This window comes from Hyla sarda, chromosome 1, assembly GCF_029499605.1.
Source record: "Hyla sarda isolate aHylSar1 chromosome 1, aHylSar1.hap1, whole genome shotgun sequence".
In the NCBI taxonomy this organism is placed as follows: Eukaryota; Metazoa; Chordata; class Amphibia; order Anura; family Hylidae; genus Hyla; species Hyla sarda.
Window position 1 is genome coordinate 479,822,977 of NC_079189.1, and position 17,108 is coordinate 479,840,084.

Genomic DNA, 17,108 nt, shown 5'->3' on the forward strand with positions numbered 1-17,108 from the left:
ACAGTGTAGACTCCCCCACTGACTGTGTGCACACTGCAGGTACACACAGATAGACAAATAGAGGATGCCCGATTGGCACTAGAATGAACATTGTGACCATGGGAGGAGAGATACACTGAGACTTTTAACCTTTTTCTTTTGGTGTTATGAATCAATAAAGAATACACTTTTAATATATGGGAAGTATAGGGAATTAGTGGATCACCCCGGTGATCTTTTGGTCAATTGGTTTAAAATAACCCTCCATATATTGGTCCGCAATTGGATCAGGGCGTTATGAGGACTAATTTTTTGCACCGTGATCTGAAGTTTTTATCAGTACCATTTTTGTTTTGATCTGACTTTTTGATCACTTTTTATTAATTTTTTAATGGTATAAAAAGTGACCAAAAATACGCTTTTTTGAACTTTGGAATTTTTTTGTGCGTACGCCATTGACTGTGCCCTTTAATTAACGATATATTTTTATAGTTAGGACATTTACGCACGCGGCGATACCACATATGTTTATTTTTATTTACACTGTTTAATTTTTTTTTATGGGAAAAGAGGGGTGATTCAAACTTTTATTATGGAAGGGGTTAAATGACCTTTTTAACACTTTTTTTTTTACTTTTTTTTTTTTTTGCAGTGTTATAGCTCCCATAGGGACCTATAACACTGCACTCACTGATCTCTCATGCCAGGGTCGGACACAGACAACAGAGGGCCCCTGTGCAAAGAATGTGCCTGGGCCCCCCCCCCCCCCAAAAAAAAAAAAAAGTAATATGCCATAAAATTGCACTGCAACTCACATTAATCTGCATTAGATAGGCAGCAGTTCCCCCACATTAGGTAGCATAGATTCCCCACATTAGGTAGCATAGTTTCCCCCCATTATGTAGCATATATTTCCCACATTAGGTAGCATTGCATAGTTTCCCCACATTAGGTAACGTAGCATAATTTCCCCACATTAGGTAGCGTAGCATATATTCCCCACATTAGGTAGCGCAGCATATATTCCCCACATTAGGTAGCGTAGCATAGATTCCCTACATTAGGTAGCGTAGCCCCACATTAGGTAGCGTAGCATAGCATATATTCCCCACATTAGGTAGCATGGCATAGATTCCCCACATTAGGTAGCGTAGCATATATTCCCCACATTAGGTAGTGTAGCAAAGATTCCCCACATTAGGTAGCATAGCATATATTCCCCACATGAGGTAGCATAGATTCCCCACATTAGGTAGCATAGCATATATTCCCCACATTAGGTAGCATAGATTCCCCACATTAGGTAGCATAGCATATATTCCCCACATTAGGTAGCATAGATTCCCCACATAAGGTAGCGTAGCATAACCCCAACAAACAAACACACACACACTCTCACTCACCCACACACTCTTACCTGGCCTGCACTACTTACATTTGCCCATGGGGACTTCCTGGCAGAGGTGCGCGCTATAAGTGACATCATCGCACGCTCTGCGCTGGACGTCAGCGTCCAGGTGCTTGCGATGACGTCACTCACTGCACGCACCTCAGCCAGGAAGTCCCCATGGGCAGATGTAAGTAGCAGTTTAGTGACTGGGCAAGACTGGTTTCCCTGTCATATGTGCACTGGCAGGGCTGCCATCAGAAATTTCGGGGCCCCTTACACAACTCAAGGCCTGAGACCCCCACCGATCACCTCGGTTGAAGTGGTTCTCCAGCTGTTGGAAAGCTAAAACTCCCATCATGTCTGGAGAGCCTTAGGCAATGGGAGTTGTAGTTTTGTAACAGCTGAAGAGACACAGATTGGACACAGTTTTACCCATCATCACTGCAGAACTTACAAGTGACTACAGCTCTGATGGGACAGTCATAAGAACACACAATGATGTCAGTGACCTGAGTGACGTCTTCTTTTCTTCTTCATCTCGTCCAGAGACCAGGTCTTCCCCCAGCTCCATCTTCTCTGCAGAGTCTGACATGCAGACATCATTGGCTCCTCACTGTCAGCAGATCCTCATCCTCTGCATGAAGACAGTAATCATTATAACCTTGCCAGAAAGTGTAACCTAAATAAAATACTGCCCCACACTGTACCCTGAATATAATACTGCTATACACTGTACCCACTAAATATAATACTGCCACACACTGTACCCTGAATATAATCCTGCCACACACTGTACCCTGAATATAATACTGCCACACACTGTACCATGAATAGCATACTGCCATACACTGTACCCACTAAATATAATACTGCTATTCACTGTACCCACTAAATATAATACTGCCCCACACTGTACCCTAAATAAAATACTGCCCCACACTGTACCCTAAATATAATATTGCCAGACACTGTAACCTGAATACAATACTGCTGTACACTGTACCCACTAAATATAATACTGCTATACACTGTATCCACTAAATATAATCCTGCTACACACTGTAACCTGAATATAATACTGCCACACATTGTACTCCAAATATAATACTGCCACACATTGTACCCACTAAATATAATACTGCCACACACTGTACCCTGAATATAATACTGCTATACACTGTACCCTGAATATAATAATACTATACACTGTACCCTGAATATAATACTGCTACACACTGTGCCCACTAAATATAATCCTGCCACACACCGTACCCTGAATATAATAATGCTATACACTGTAACCTGAGTATAATACTGCTATACACTGTACCCACTAAATATAATCCTGCCACACACTGTACCCTGAATATAATACTGCTATACACTGTACCCACTAAATATAATCCTGCCACACACTATACCCACTAAATATAATACCTCTTATCCTCTGTGTCCTCATAATTCCTCATCACCCCCATAACCCCTGCCAAACCTCTCCTCAACACTACTATAACCACCCCCGCACCTCTCCTCATCACTACTATAACCCCCCCGCACCTCTCCTCATCACTACTATAACCCCTGCACCTCTCCTCATCACTACTATAACCCCCCGCACCTCTCCTCATCACTACTATAACTCCCCACACCTCTCCTCATCACTACTATAACCCCCCGCACCTCTCCTCATCACTACTATAACCCCTGCACCTCTCCTCATCACTACTATAACCCCCCTGCACCTCTCCTCATCACTACTATAACCCCTGCACCTCTCCTTATCACTACTATAACCCCTGCACCTCTCCTCATCACTACTATAACCCCCCGCACCTCTCCTCATCACTACTATAACCCCCCGCACCTCTCCTCATCACTACTATAATCCCCCCGCACCTCTCCTCATCACTACTATAACCCCCCCACACACCTCTCCTCATCACTACTATAACCCCCCCACACACCTCTCCTCATCACTACTATAACCCCCGCACCTCTACTCATCACTACTATAACCCCCGCACGTCTCCTCATCACTATTATAATGCCCCCTGCATCTCTCACCACCCCCATAACACCCCCTGCACCTCTCTTCACCCCCATAACACCCTCCTGCACCTCTTATCACCCCCATAACCCCCCTGCACCTCTCATCACCCCATAACACCCCCCCCCTCTCATCACCCCCATAACACCCCCTGCATCTCTCATCACTCCCATAACACCCCCTGCATCTCTCATCACCCCCATAACCCCCCCTGCATCTCTCATCACCCCCATAACCCCCCTGCACCTCTCATCACCCCCCATAACCTCCCCATGCACCTTTCATCCCCCCATAACACCCCCTGCACCTCTCATCCCCCCCATAACACCCCCCTGCACCTCTCATTACCCCCATAACACCCCCCTGCACCTCTCATTACCCCCATAACACCCCCCTGCACCTCTCATTACCCCCATAACCCCCTGCACCTCTCATCACCCCCATAACCTCCCCATGCACCTTTCTTCCCCCCATAACACCCCCCTGCACCTCTCATCCCCCCATAACACCCCCTGCACCTCTCATTACCCCCATAACCCCCCCCCTCTCATCACCCCTATAACACCCCAAGCACCAGTTCCCCTGCACCTCTCATCACCATTGTAGTCTGCAAACAACATAGCCCCCATCCAACCCCCCCCCCCCCCCGTTCACTCACCCTGCCGGGGTTCGGTGCAGCTGCTGCTCCTGTCAGAGTGTCACTGCATGGGGAGGATCCGTCGGGAAGATGATGGACTGGAGATCGCGCCGGGACAGGTCAGGTGACAGGAGTAGACTTGCGTGCCTGCGCGGGGCACGTCGACTCCCATTAGTCCCTGGCCTGTCCGGCCCTGCCGTACTTCTTAAGGGGCCCGCGCCCTAGAAAGAGCGGGCCTCATAGTCCTGCGGGCCCCCCAGACTATGAGGCCCGGTCATAGTTCTGACAGGTACCCAGCCAGGAGTCAGTGAGTGACAGTCGCAGTCACTCACTGACTAGCCGGAAAAAAAAAAAGTACAGGGACGTCCGGGCCTCCCTGAAGCTCCGGGCCCCATACAAGTGTATGGGTTTACCCCCTGATGGTGGCCCTGTGCACTGGGTCCGATGGTAGGACCGGCCCAGCGTGTGAGGGCGGGCCCCCTCCCACGCTGGGCCCCTGTGCAGCTGAACCGGCTGCACAGGCGATATGTCCGCCCCTGTCTCATGCTGATCACTGGCGTGTATTAACACGCCTGTGTTCAGTGTTATTGGCGCTTGACTGCTCCTGCCTGGAACTCAGGCACGGAGCAGTCATTCGTCGATCGGACACCGAGGAGGCAGGTAAGGGCCCTCCCGGTGTCCTGTAAGCTGTTCGGGACGCCGCGATTTCACCACTTTCACTTCAGATGCGGCGGTCAGCTTTGATCGCCGCGTCTGAAGGGTTAATACAGGGCATCACCGCGATCGGTGATGTCCTGTATTAGCCGTGGGTCCCGGCCGTCGATAGCCGCCGGGACCAACCCGATATGACGAGGGGACACCGCGTGACCTTGCGGCATATAGCGGGAGCCGGCGGAGGACGTAAATATACGTCCCTCGTCGTTAAGGGGTTAATGAAACAGTCCCGTGCAGAGCTCTAATGTGCTCCTATACAGTCTGACAGTATATAATCAATGCTGACAAAGCCAGACTGTGTAGGGACATGCCCTTTTACCAAGGGAAATTGTGAATGGTAACACCCAGTTGCAAATTTCATTGTTTACATTTAGGAGGGTTGAAATGATGCAGAACTATGATGAATAAATGGTTCCAGAACTATTATTTAAGGCTGAATACAAATATTTAGAAAAATAGTATTTGGAAATGATAATATTCCTCTTTAACAGCAAGTTTCGAACCTCCTTGAAGAATGATCATTTAAAGATAAGAAGCTGTGAGTTTTTTTAAGAACACAATTCAAATAAGGCTCCTTTCACACTATGAATTTCTCCGTTTACAAACTTCTGTCACATGTTCCGTCACTACAGCTGCAAAACCCGGCCATTACAAAACCCCTGACGGCCGTGACTAAATTGCATTGCAGCCTATGGGGTTTTGTAACTGCCCGTTTGCACCCGTATATGCCCGTAATTCATTACAAGCGTTATACAGTGACGGGACATTGTGGGAGAAAAATTACAGCATGCAGTAATTTTTCCGCCACGATGTCCCGTCACTGTATAACGCCCATAATGAATTACGGGCATATACGGGTGCAAATGGGCAGTTACAAAACCCCATAGGCTGCAATGCAATTTAGTCACGGCCGTCAGGGGTTTTGTAACGGCCGGGTTTTGCAGCTGTAGTGAAGGAACATGTGACGGAAGTTTGTAAACGGAGAAATTCATAGTGTGAAAGGAGCCTAAGCAAAATGACTATAGGAAATGCTTGAGCACCACCTAATGGTCATAAGTAGGAATTTCACAAACCAAAACTATCCTATATCATAAAGAGAAATAACTAAAGTTGCGAGAATTTTGCATGCAACTATAAGGAAAAGATTATAGGAATGGTAAAGAGTTCTTATTGGTAATGTAACTTAAGTGGATTTCAATAAAAAGAGAGTAATACAAGTGTAACCACTCTACTACAAATACATGAATCATGTCAGTTCTGATCTGTAAACATGCACTATTGACAAAATAAAGTTCAAAGACAGACATGCCAGTGCACATAATGCAATTGCTAGCCAAGTGTTTTCTGCAGAAAATGTCCTAGTTTTGCCTTCTACTATACAGTATACAGCCTACAATGTTTGTCTATTCTACTTCACAAACATTCAATGCTTATGAGTGGTGTTCCAGCACAAATAGCTGTTCTGTGGCTTTGGACTGCCTGGGGCAGCTTGGCAGCACAAGGTGTTGGGCCCACCAAAGGACTTACTGTTATATTAACCCCTTAAGGACCGGGGGTTTTCCGTTTTTGCACTTTCGTTTTTTGCTCCTTGCCTTTAAAAAATCATAACTCTTTCAATTTTGCACCTAAAAATCCATATGATGGCTTATTTTTTGCGCCACAAATTCTAATTTGTAATGACGTCAGTCATTTAGCCCAAAAATCTACGGTGAAACGGAAAAAAAATCATTGTGCGACAAATTTTTTTTTAAAAATACGCCATTTTGTAACTTTTGGGGGCTTCCGTTTCTACGTAGTACATTTTTTGGTAAAAATTACACCTTATCTTTATTCTGTAGGTCCATATGAAAAAAATGATACCCTACTTATATAGGTTTGATTTTGTCATACTTCTGGAAAAAATCATAACTTCATGCAGGAAAATTAATACGTTTAAAATTATCATTGTCATCTTCTGACCCCTATAACTTTTTTATTTTTCCGCGTATGGGGCGGTATGAGGGCTCATTTTTTGTATCGTGATATAAAAAGTTTCCAAAAATGCACGTGGTGATACCATTTATGTTTATTTTTATTTACACTGTGTTTTTTTTTTTTTATGGGAAAAGGGGGGTGATTCAAACTTTTATTAAGGGAGGGGTTAAATGATCTTTATTCACGTTTTTTTCCACCTTTTTTTTTGCAGTGTTATAGCTCTCATAGAGACCTATAACACTGCACACACTGATCTTCATCATTGATCACTGGTTTCTCATAGGAAACCAGTGATCGATGATTCTGCCGCTTGACTGCTCATGCAGTCATTCGGCGATTGGACAGCGAGGAGGCAGATAGGGAAACTCCGGCTATCCAGTAAGCTGTTCGGGATGCCGCGATTTTGCCGCGGCTATCCCGAACAGCCAACTGAGCTAACCGACACTTTTTACTTTCACTATTAGCCGCGTGGCTCAGCTTTGAGTGCGCGGCTAAAGGGTTAATAGCGCGCGGCACCGCGATCAGTGCCGCGCGCTATTAGCGGCGGGTCCTGCCTCACTATGACGCCGGGCCCGCCGTGATATGATGGGGGGTCACCGTGGGACCCCGCGTTATATCACGGGAGCGGGACCAAGGACGTACTCATACGTCCTTGGTCCTTAAGGGGTTAATTATGATTATATTTTTCTAAATCAATTATAATCTTATTATATGTATATTTAATTTTTTCTGTAAAAAAAAAAAAAAAAGAGAAGAGAAGAAGAAAATGGCAGCAGCACACTTGATCAACAAAATAGAGACTGTTGGCACACTTTTTGATCAAAACGTGTCCCCCCATCCACCACGCGGAGGTGGCCTCATATCGGATGGGACCCTTACATTCAGTCACCTCAGGCTGGGTGACATGCTGGATCTACTAACAACCCAAAACCACCTCCTGTGAAATAGGGGAGGGGATGCACGGCTGCAGAGGAAGCCACTACCCTGAAATTGCACACCAAAAAAAAAAAAAAATGTGCTGCTGCAATTTTCTTTTGTTTACATGTTTTGTACTTGCCACAGCAGCGTGCACCCGTGTATTGAGTTTAGGTGCTGGCTAATTTTTTTTTTTTTTTTTTTGCTTTGCAATTTGGGGGGAGGGGCTCCCTCTGTTGCCGTGCATCTCCTCCCCTATTTCACAGGAGGTGGTTTTGGGTTGTTAGTAGATCCAGCATGTCACCCAGCCTGAGGTGAGTGAATGTCAGGGTCCCATCTGATATGAGGCCACCTCCACGTGGTGGATGGGGGGACACGTTTTGATCAAAATGTGCGCTAAGAGCCTCCATTTTGTTGACAAGTGTGCTGCTGCCATTTGCTTCTTCTCTTTTTTTTTAAAGAAAAACTTAAATATACATATAATAAGATTATACATATAATAAAAATGACACCTTCTCTTTATTCTGTAGGTCCATTCGGTTAAAATGATACCCTAATTATATAGGTTTGATTTTGTCATAAAAAATCATAACTACATGCAGAAAAATTTATACATTTAAAATTGTCATCTTCTGACCCCTATAACTTTTTTATTTTTCCGCAAATGGGGTGGTATGAGGGCTCATTTTTTGTGCCGTGATCTGAAGTGTTTAGCGGTACCATTGTTGTATTGATTGGACTTTTTGATCGCTTTTTATTAATTTTTTCATGATATTAAAAGCGACCAAAAATACGTTATTTTGGACTTTGGAATTTTTTCCGCGTACGCCATTGACCGTGCGGTTTAATTAATGATATATTTTTTATAGTTCGGACATTTACGCACGCGGCGATACCACATATGTTTATATTTATTTTTATTTACATGGTGTTTTTTTTATGGGAAAAGGGGGGTGGTTTGAACTTTTATTAAGGAAAGGGTTAAATCACATTTATTAACTTTTTTTTTTACACTTTTTTTTTGTAGTGTTATAGCTCCCATAGGGACCTATAACACTGCACACACTGATTGCCAGCACTGTTCACTGCAAAGCAATAGCTTTACAATGATCAGTGTTATCGGCGATCGATTGCTCAAGCCTGCATCTCAGGCTTGGAGCAATCGCCGAGAGGACACGCCGGAGGCAGGTAAGGGGACCTCCGCTTGTGTCCCAGCTGATTGGGACACCGCATTTTCACTGCGGTAGTCCAGATCAGCCCTGCTGAGCAGCCGGGTAGCTTTCACTTTCGGTTTAGATGCGGCGTTCAAAGTCGAAAGGGTTAATAGCGCGCGGCACCGCGATCGCTGCCGCACGCTATTAGCCCCAGGTCTCGGCATCAGATACATGCCGGGACCGACCCGATATGATGCGGGGTCACCGCGTGACCCCGCATTATATCGCGGGAGTCGGCCAAGGATGTAAATATATGTCCTTGGTCATTAAGGGGTTAAATGTTAAAAATTATCTTTAATCATTTCAATTGTAAGGCCCTATGTCTCGGCTGGCTGTTACCACTTCCAGGCTGGATCATTCACCCATTATATGGTCTCCTCATGCTTCCGCCACCTTTAGGCTGGGTCATTCAGCCACTATATGGTCTCCTCATGCTGCCGTCACCTCCATGCTGTGTCATTCAGCCACTATATGGTCTCCTCATGCTGCTGCCACCTCCTAGCTCTGTCATTCAGCCACTTTATGATCTCCTCATACTGATGCCACCTCCAGCTCTGTCATTTTGCTGCTCTGCGACAGTGATTCTAATAACGACACCTCTAATCTGCATGTCATACTGAATAACAGTATTATTTCACAAACCCAGCACTCACCCTATGCGTGTTACAGCAAGGCAAAGTGTTCAACACCCCTATTGAGGCTCCCTGTAGGCCAGAAATAGCCATTCTTAATAGAGATTCGCCGCATATAAATTTGGACCAAACCACATTTTTTGGGAAGATTCTGCCAATAGGTCGAATCGAATTTTTCAAAAATTCGCTCATCTCTAACTATCAATGTTACACAGCTAATTTCTGATGCATTTGATCAAGGATGCAGAAACCCTATTTATTGCATTGGAGGTGGGTTGTCACCAAAAATTACATTGCAAAGTTACTATCACGGGTGGACTGACCGGCCAGACTTTACCTCTGCCCCCACACAGTGATGGTGCCGATGACTTCACTCATCGGCGCCTGCACTGTGTAGGAAGGAAGACACGGGCCCCTGCTGTGCTTCGGAGAAGATCGCTGCATGGGACATCAGGTGAGCATCATTTATTTTTTTTCAACCTGGGAAGCAGAGGGGGATCTCTGCTGGCTGCATGTATTTGGGGGGGGGGGGACTCTAACTCTGCTGTATACACCTACTGGGGGGGAACTCTAACTTTGCAGTATACACCTACTGGGGGGAACTCTATCTCTGCTGTATACACCTACTGGGGGGAACTCTAACTCTGCTGCCTACACCTATGGGGGAAACTCTAACTCTGCTGCCTACACCTACTGGGGGGGGACTCTAACTCTGCTGCCTACACCTACTTGGGGGGGAACGCTGCTGCCTACACCTACTGTGGGGGAATTCTGATGCCTACGCCTACTGTGGGGGAATTATGATACCTACGCCTACTGTGGGGGGATCCTGCTGCCTACACCTACTGTGGGGAACTCTGCTGCCTACACCCACTGTCAGGGAACTCTGCTGCCTACACCCACTGTGGGGGAACTCTGCTGCCTACACCTAATGTGAGGGAAACTCTGTTGCTTACACATAATGTGAGGGCAACTCTGCTGCCTACGCTAAATGTGAGGGAACTCTACTGCCTACACCTAATGTGATGGAACTCTTCTGCCTACACCTATTATGGGGGGACTTTCTACTATCTTCCTGCCTAGCTAATATGGGGACAAACTACCAAACTAATAGGAGGGCTACCTACTAACTACATAGGGGGTTTTCATAGTGTCCCTCCTGAGACTAGACTGTGGATCTGCCACTGGGTGGAGGGGGTGCTGACTACCTACTTGACTAACTCCCTGGCTACCTAACTTTGTACCTGGCTGCCTAACCTACATGCCTGGCTAGCTAACTACCTACATACCTGGCTGCCTGACTACCTACCTACATGTCTTGCTACCTATCTACATACCTGGTTGCCTAACTATGTACATACCTGGCCTTCATCCATGGCTGCCTAACTACCTAGCTAGCAACCTACCTGGCTAGTCACCTACCTATATATATCTGGCTTCCTGATCTGCCTACCTAGCCTATTTAAGGCTTATACTAATGCACCCTTTTATTTTACTGGGTAGTATTAGGGTTTCACCTGTGATGCCGGCTATAAATGAACCAACCAGGGTGGGGCTCAGGGGCGGACTGACACCACCCAGGGCCCCCGGACCAAATAAAGCAAGGGCCCCCAGCAAGACTCCACCCCTAGCCCCACCTCTGCCCTGCCCCTATTCCCGCCCAGTATGCATATGAATATTTGCCATAGAAAGGAATAGGGGGTGCAGTGCGCTTGAGGCTATGGGGTACTTTGAGGGATTGCAATGCCAATCACCTTAACTACATCGAGGGAGAGATATATCAAAACTTGTGCAGAGGAAAAGTTGTCCAGTTGCCCATAGCAACCAGTCAAATTGCTTCTCTCATTTTTGGAGGCCTTTTCAAAAATGAAAGAAATGATCTGATTGGTTGCTATGGGCAACTCAGCAACTTTTCTTCTGGACAGGTTTTGATGAATCTCCCCCCAAGTGCCTTAAAACACTGAACTCCTCCTTTTTGTGCCAACTTGGGATCTCTGTCTGTGATACCCAGTCCAACTTGGCTCCAGCCTCCACTCACCTTTAAAGGGATACTCCGGTGGAAAACTTTTTTTAAATCAACTGGTGTCAGAAAGTTAAACAGATTTGCAAATTACTTCTATAAAAAAATTCTTAATCCTTCCAGTACCTATTAGCTGCTGTATACTACAGAGGAAATTCTCTTCTATTTGGGATTTCTTTTCTGTCACGACCACAGTACTCTCTGCTGACACCTTTGTCCATTTTGGGAAATGTCCAGAGCAGCATATGTTTGCTATGGGGATTTTCTTCTGCTCTGGACAGTTCCTAAAATGGACAGAGGTGTCAGTAGAGAGCACTGTGGTCGTGACAGAAAAGAAATCCCTTAAATAGAAAAGAAATTGTTCTGTAGTATACAGCTGCTAATAAGTACTGAAAGGATTATAAAATTTTAATAGAAAAATATAAATATCTGTTTAACTTTCTGGTACTAGTTGATTTAAAAAAAACTACACTGTACACTGTACAGCGGGGCCCTGTACACTGAGGACAAGCGGGGCCCTGTACACTGAGAGCAAGCGGGGCCCTGTACACTGAGGACAAGCGGGGCCCTGTACACTGAGGACAAGTGGGGCTCTGTACACTGAGGACAAGCGGGGCTCTGCACACTGAGGACAAGCGGGGCCCTGTACACTGAGGACAAGCGGGGCCCTGTACACTGAGGACAAGCGGGGCCCTGTACACTGAGGAAAAGCGGGGCCCTGTACACTGAGGAAAAGCGGGGCCCTGTACACTGAGGACAAGCGGGGCCCTGTACACTGAGGACAAGCGGGGCCCTGTACACTGAGGACAAGCGGGGCCCTGTTCACTGAGAACAAGCGGGGCCCTGTACACTGAGGACAAGCGGGGCTCTGTACACTGAGGACAAGCGGGGCCCTGTACACTGAGGACAAGCGGAACTCTGTACACTGAGGATAAGCGGAACTCTGTACACTGTGTACAGAGCCCCGCTTATCCTCAGTGTACAGAGTTCCGCTTATCCTCAGTGTACAGAGCCACGCTTATCCTCAGTGTACAGAGCCCCGCTTGTCCTCAGTGTACAGAGCCCCGCTTGTCCTCAGTGTAAAGAGCCCCGCTTGTCCTCAGTGTACAGAGCCCCGCTTATCCTCAGTGTACAGAGCCCCGCTTGTCCTCAGTGTACAGGGCCCCGCTTGTCCTCGGAGGACACACTGTGCTCTGTACACTGAGGACAAGTGGGGCCCTGTACACTGAGGACACACAGGGCTCTGTACACTGAGGACAAGCGGGGCCCTGTACAATGAGGATAAGCGGGGCTCTGTACACTGAGGATAAGCGGAATTCTGTACACTGTGTACAGAGCCCTGCCTGTCCTCAGTGTACAGAGCCCTGCTTGTCCTCAGTGTACAGAGCCCTGCTTGTCCTCATTGTACAGGGCCCCGCTTGTCCTCAGTGTACAGGGCCCCGCTTGTCCTCAGTGTACAGGGCCCCGCTTGTCCTCAGTGTACAGAGCCCTGCTTGTCCTCAGTGTACAGGGCCCCGCTTGTCCTCAGTGTACAGGGCCCCGCTTGTCCTCAGTGTACAGGCCCCCGCTTGTCCTCAGTGTACAGAGCCCTGCTTGTCCTCAGTGTACAGAGCCCCGCTTATCCTCAGTGTACAGAGCCCCGCTTGTCCTCGGAGGACACACTGTGCTCTGTACACTGAGGACAAGTGGGGCCCTGTACACTGAGGACACACAGGGCTCTGTACACTGAGGACAAGCGGGGCCCTGTACACTAAGGACAAACGGGGCCCTGTGCACTGAGGACAAGCGGGGCCCTGTGCACTGAGGACAAGCGGGGCCCTGTACACTGAGGACAAGCGGGGCCCTGTACAATGAGGACAAGCGGGGCCCTGTACACTGAGGACAAGCGGGGCCCTGTACACTGAGGACAAGCGGGGCCCTGTACACTGAGGACAAGCGGGGCCTTGTACACTGAGGACAAGCGGGGCCCTGTACACTGAGGACAAGCGGGGCCCTGTACACCTAGGACAAGTGGGGCCCTGTACAATGAGGACAAGCAGGGCTCTGTACACTGAGGACAAGCAGGGCTCTGTACACTGAGGACAGGCAGGGCTCTGTACACAGTGTACAGAATTCCGCTTATCCTCAGTGTACAGAGCCCCGCTTATCCTCAGTGTACAGGGACCCGCTTGTCCTCAGTGTACAGGGCCCCGCTTGTCCTCAGTGTACAGGGCCCCGCTTGTCCTCAGTGTACAGAGCCCTGCTTGTCCTCAGTGTACAGAGCCCTGCTTGTCCTCAGTGTACAGAGCCCCTCTTATCCTCAGTGTACAGAGCCCCGCTTGTCCTCGGAGGACAAGCAGGCCCTGTACACTGAGGACACACGGGGCCCTGTACACTGAGTACAAGTGGGGCCCTGTACACTGAGGACAAGCGGCGCTCCGTACCTGAGGAAAAGTGGGGTTCCGTACCTGAGGACAAGTGAGTCCTGTATGAGCGAGCAGGGCGGCGGGCGCACAGTGAGCTCCGATGTGGGCACGGTGATGTGACCTCCGACGTGGCCACGGTGACGTGACCTCACGCGGCGCGGCGCCGGAGTTCAAAGCAGGGCTCTGTACACTGAGGACAGGGGGGGCTCTGTACACAGTGTACAGAGCCCCGCTTATCCTCAGTGTACAGAGCCCCGCTTGTCCTCAGTGTACAGGGCCCCACTTGTCCTCAGTGTACAGGGCCCCGCTTGTCCTCAGTGTACAGAGCCCCGCTTGTCCTCAGTGTACAGGGCCCCGCTTCTCCTCATTGTACAGGGCCCCGCTTCTCCTCAGTGTACAGGGCCCCGCTTCTCCTCATTTTACGGGGACCCGCTTGTCCTCAGTGTACAGGGACCCGCTTGTCCTCAGTGTACAGAGCCCTGCTTATCCTCAGTGTACAGAGCCCCGCTTGTCCTCAGTGTACAGAGCCCCGCTTGTCCTCGGAGGACAAGCAGGCCCTATACACTGAGGACACACGGGGCCCTGTACACTGAGTACAAGTGGGGCCCTGTACACTGAGGACAAGCGGGGCTCCGTACCTGAGGAAAAGCGGGGTTCCGTACCTGAGGACAAGTGAGTCCTGTACGAGCGAGCAGAGCGGCGGGCGCACAGTGAGCTCCGATGTGGGCACGGTGATGTGACAGTGACAGTGTACAGAGTTCCGCTTATCCTCAGTGTACAGAGCCCCGCTTGTCCTCAGTGTACAGGGCCCCGCTTGTCCTCAGTGTACAGGGCCCCGCTTGTCCTCAGTGTACAAAGCCCTGCTTGTCCTCAGTGTACAGAGCCCCGCTTGTCCTCAGTGTACAGGACCCCGCTTGTCCTCATTGTACAGGGCCCCGCTTGTCCTCAGTGTACAGAGCCCTGCTTGTCCTCAGTGTACAGAGCCCCGCTTATCCTCAGTGTACAGAGCCCCGCTTGTCCTCAGTGTACAGAGCCCCGCTTGTCCTCGGAGGACAAGCAGGCCCTGTACACTGAGGACACACGGGGCCCTGTACACTGAGTACAAGTGGGGCCCTGTACACTGAGGACAAGCGGGGCTCCGTACCTGAGGAAAAGCGGGGTTCAGTACCTGAGGACAAGTGAGTCCTTTACGAGCGAGCAGGGAGGCGGGCGCACAGTGAGCTCCGATGTGGGCACGGTGACGTGACCTCTGACGTGGCCACGGTGACGTGACCTCACGCGGCGCCGGAGTTCAGAGCGCATCTCCCAGGCAGCCACTGCGGTTCTCTTACAGGGCTGCCGTGGCTGTTTGGGAGATGCCAAACAGCAGTCAGCAGCACCGTTCTCCAGGTCCGGGTGTGTGTCGGGCAATTAGATAAAATTTTTATTTTATTTAATGTGGCAGGCGGCGGACAGTGGGCCCTTTCCCCCATCCGGGCCTTCGGACGAGGGCCGAATGGACCGGCCTGTCAGTCTGCCCCTGGTGGGGCTTGTAGCATGTCTCCCCCCCCTCCCATTGTATGTGTGCTTAGCCCACACTGGAGGTAACTGGGGAGCAGTCTGCAAGTCGGACCTATATAGCAGGGGGCCCTTACTTTTTTTTATTTTTGGTCCAGGGGCCCTGAGTGTTGTCAGTCCACCCCTGATTATTATGGTGGTCTTCTCAAAGAAATGGCCACTATGTGTTATGTATATTGAGATTAAAATCACATTAATCAAATGAAATCTGTTCTGGATAAGATTAGTGGTCTTCTTGAGGAAGTTCTCTTCTAGAGAGGTTTTACTGTGCATAATATCATATTCTTTGAAGGAACAAAAAGATAGCACGTTTCATTTTGTGGCCACAGTTCTACAATAAGGTTCCTCATGGTGTACAGTGCAGTTGTGAAGCCAGGGCACAGTAGTGGGCACGATTAGTATGCTGGCTGGGCTGTATGGTATGCTTCATTTGGTGAATACAGGATCTTCAAAGCCTGAACAATAAGACCAGTCTCACAGTCAGATCCGATTACCGGAACATTTGTGGCCCAGGAACAGGAAATCATTCCATTAACATTAAGCTTTAGTAAAGCATAATGTAAGCTATTATGTACTCTATGAGGGAGGGAGAAGATGTTTAGTTCCATTTATCTTCACATTTTATCAGTGCAAGAATCAGATTTGTTCTTCATTGGATCGTATGTTTTAGTGTTAGGTAAAGTGATATTCTTGCAGGCCCATAACTTATCCCATGAAACCATGTGATCTCATCACTGAAGTAACCCTATACAGGGATACGTCACTGCTTACCTTCATAAATGTTAGCTAGGGGAAGTTTTTATCTAATCCTTGCCCTAGCCTTTTACAATAGAATCAGGGGGCATTTTGTTAAAACAAAAACAAAAAAAAAAACAAAAAAGCTCAGTATATGTAATATCAAACCAATAAGTAAGTAGCAGGTATGTTTGTAGTACGATAAAAATTGCCCAGTGAAGAGGTAGAAAGGATCATAAGAAAAAAATAGCTCATTCTGTTTTATAACTGGGAAATTAAATTTAAAGGGGCTATCCATGATTACACAATATACAAATGTTTTCAATTGGAATAATAACAATAGTTTTGTTTGTCTGGATATTGCTGTTGCAGTCATGCTTTGGTGCCCATATGATCTTTTGGGTTACTGCTATAAGTTCTGATGTCATTGTGCTAATACTAAACTGCTACAGTACTGGGGCAGGGGCACATGGCATTTACACAGGCTAGGCTATACATGCGGATAGGGATGTGTCTGATAGTGGGAGGTCCAACTGCAATCTTGACAATAGAGACTCAAGTCTTCCTTCAGAATAGAGCACATGTGCCCCACTGCTCCATTCATTGTCTATGCTGCCCTCCATTTTGCTAAGAGACCCTGTTCTCGAGATTGTGGTTAGACTGCCGACGCCCCCCCCCCCCCCCCCCCCACAAAAAAAAAAAAAAAAAAAATGTAAAAGACAGATGCTATTTCCCTATGCTGTGGGGAATATGTTGCTCTGTTGGTTTCGATTAAGATGAGAAAACCCTGTTTAACTCCCCTAGACGTCATTGGAAAATACTATGCAAAACAAAAAGCATATTAAAGTATATGGAGAGTTTGGCAGGAATTGCAGGAATCAGCAAAGAT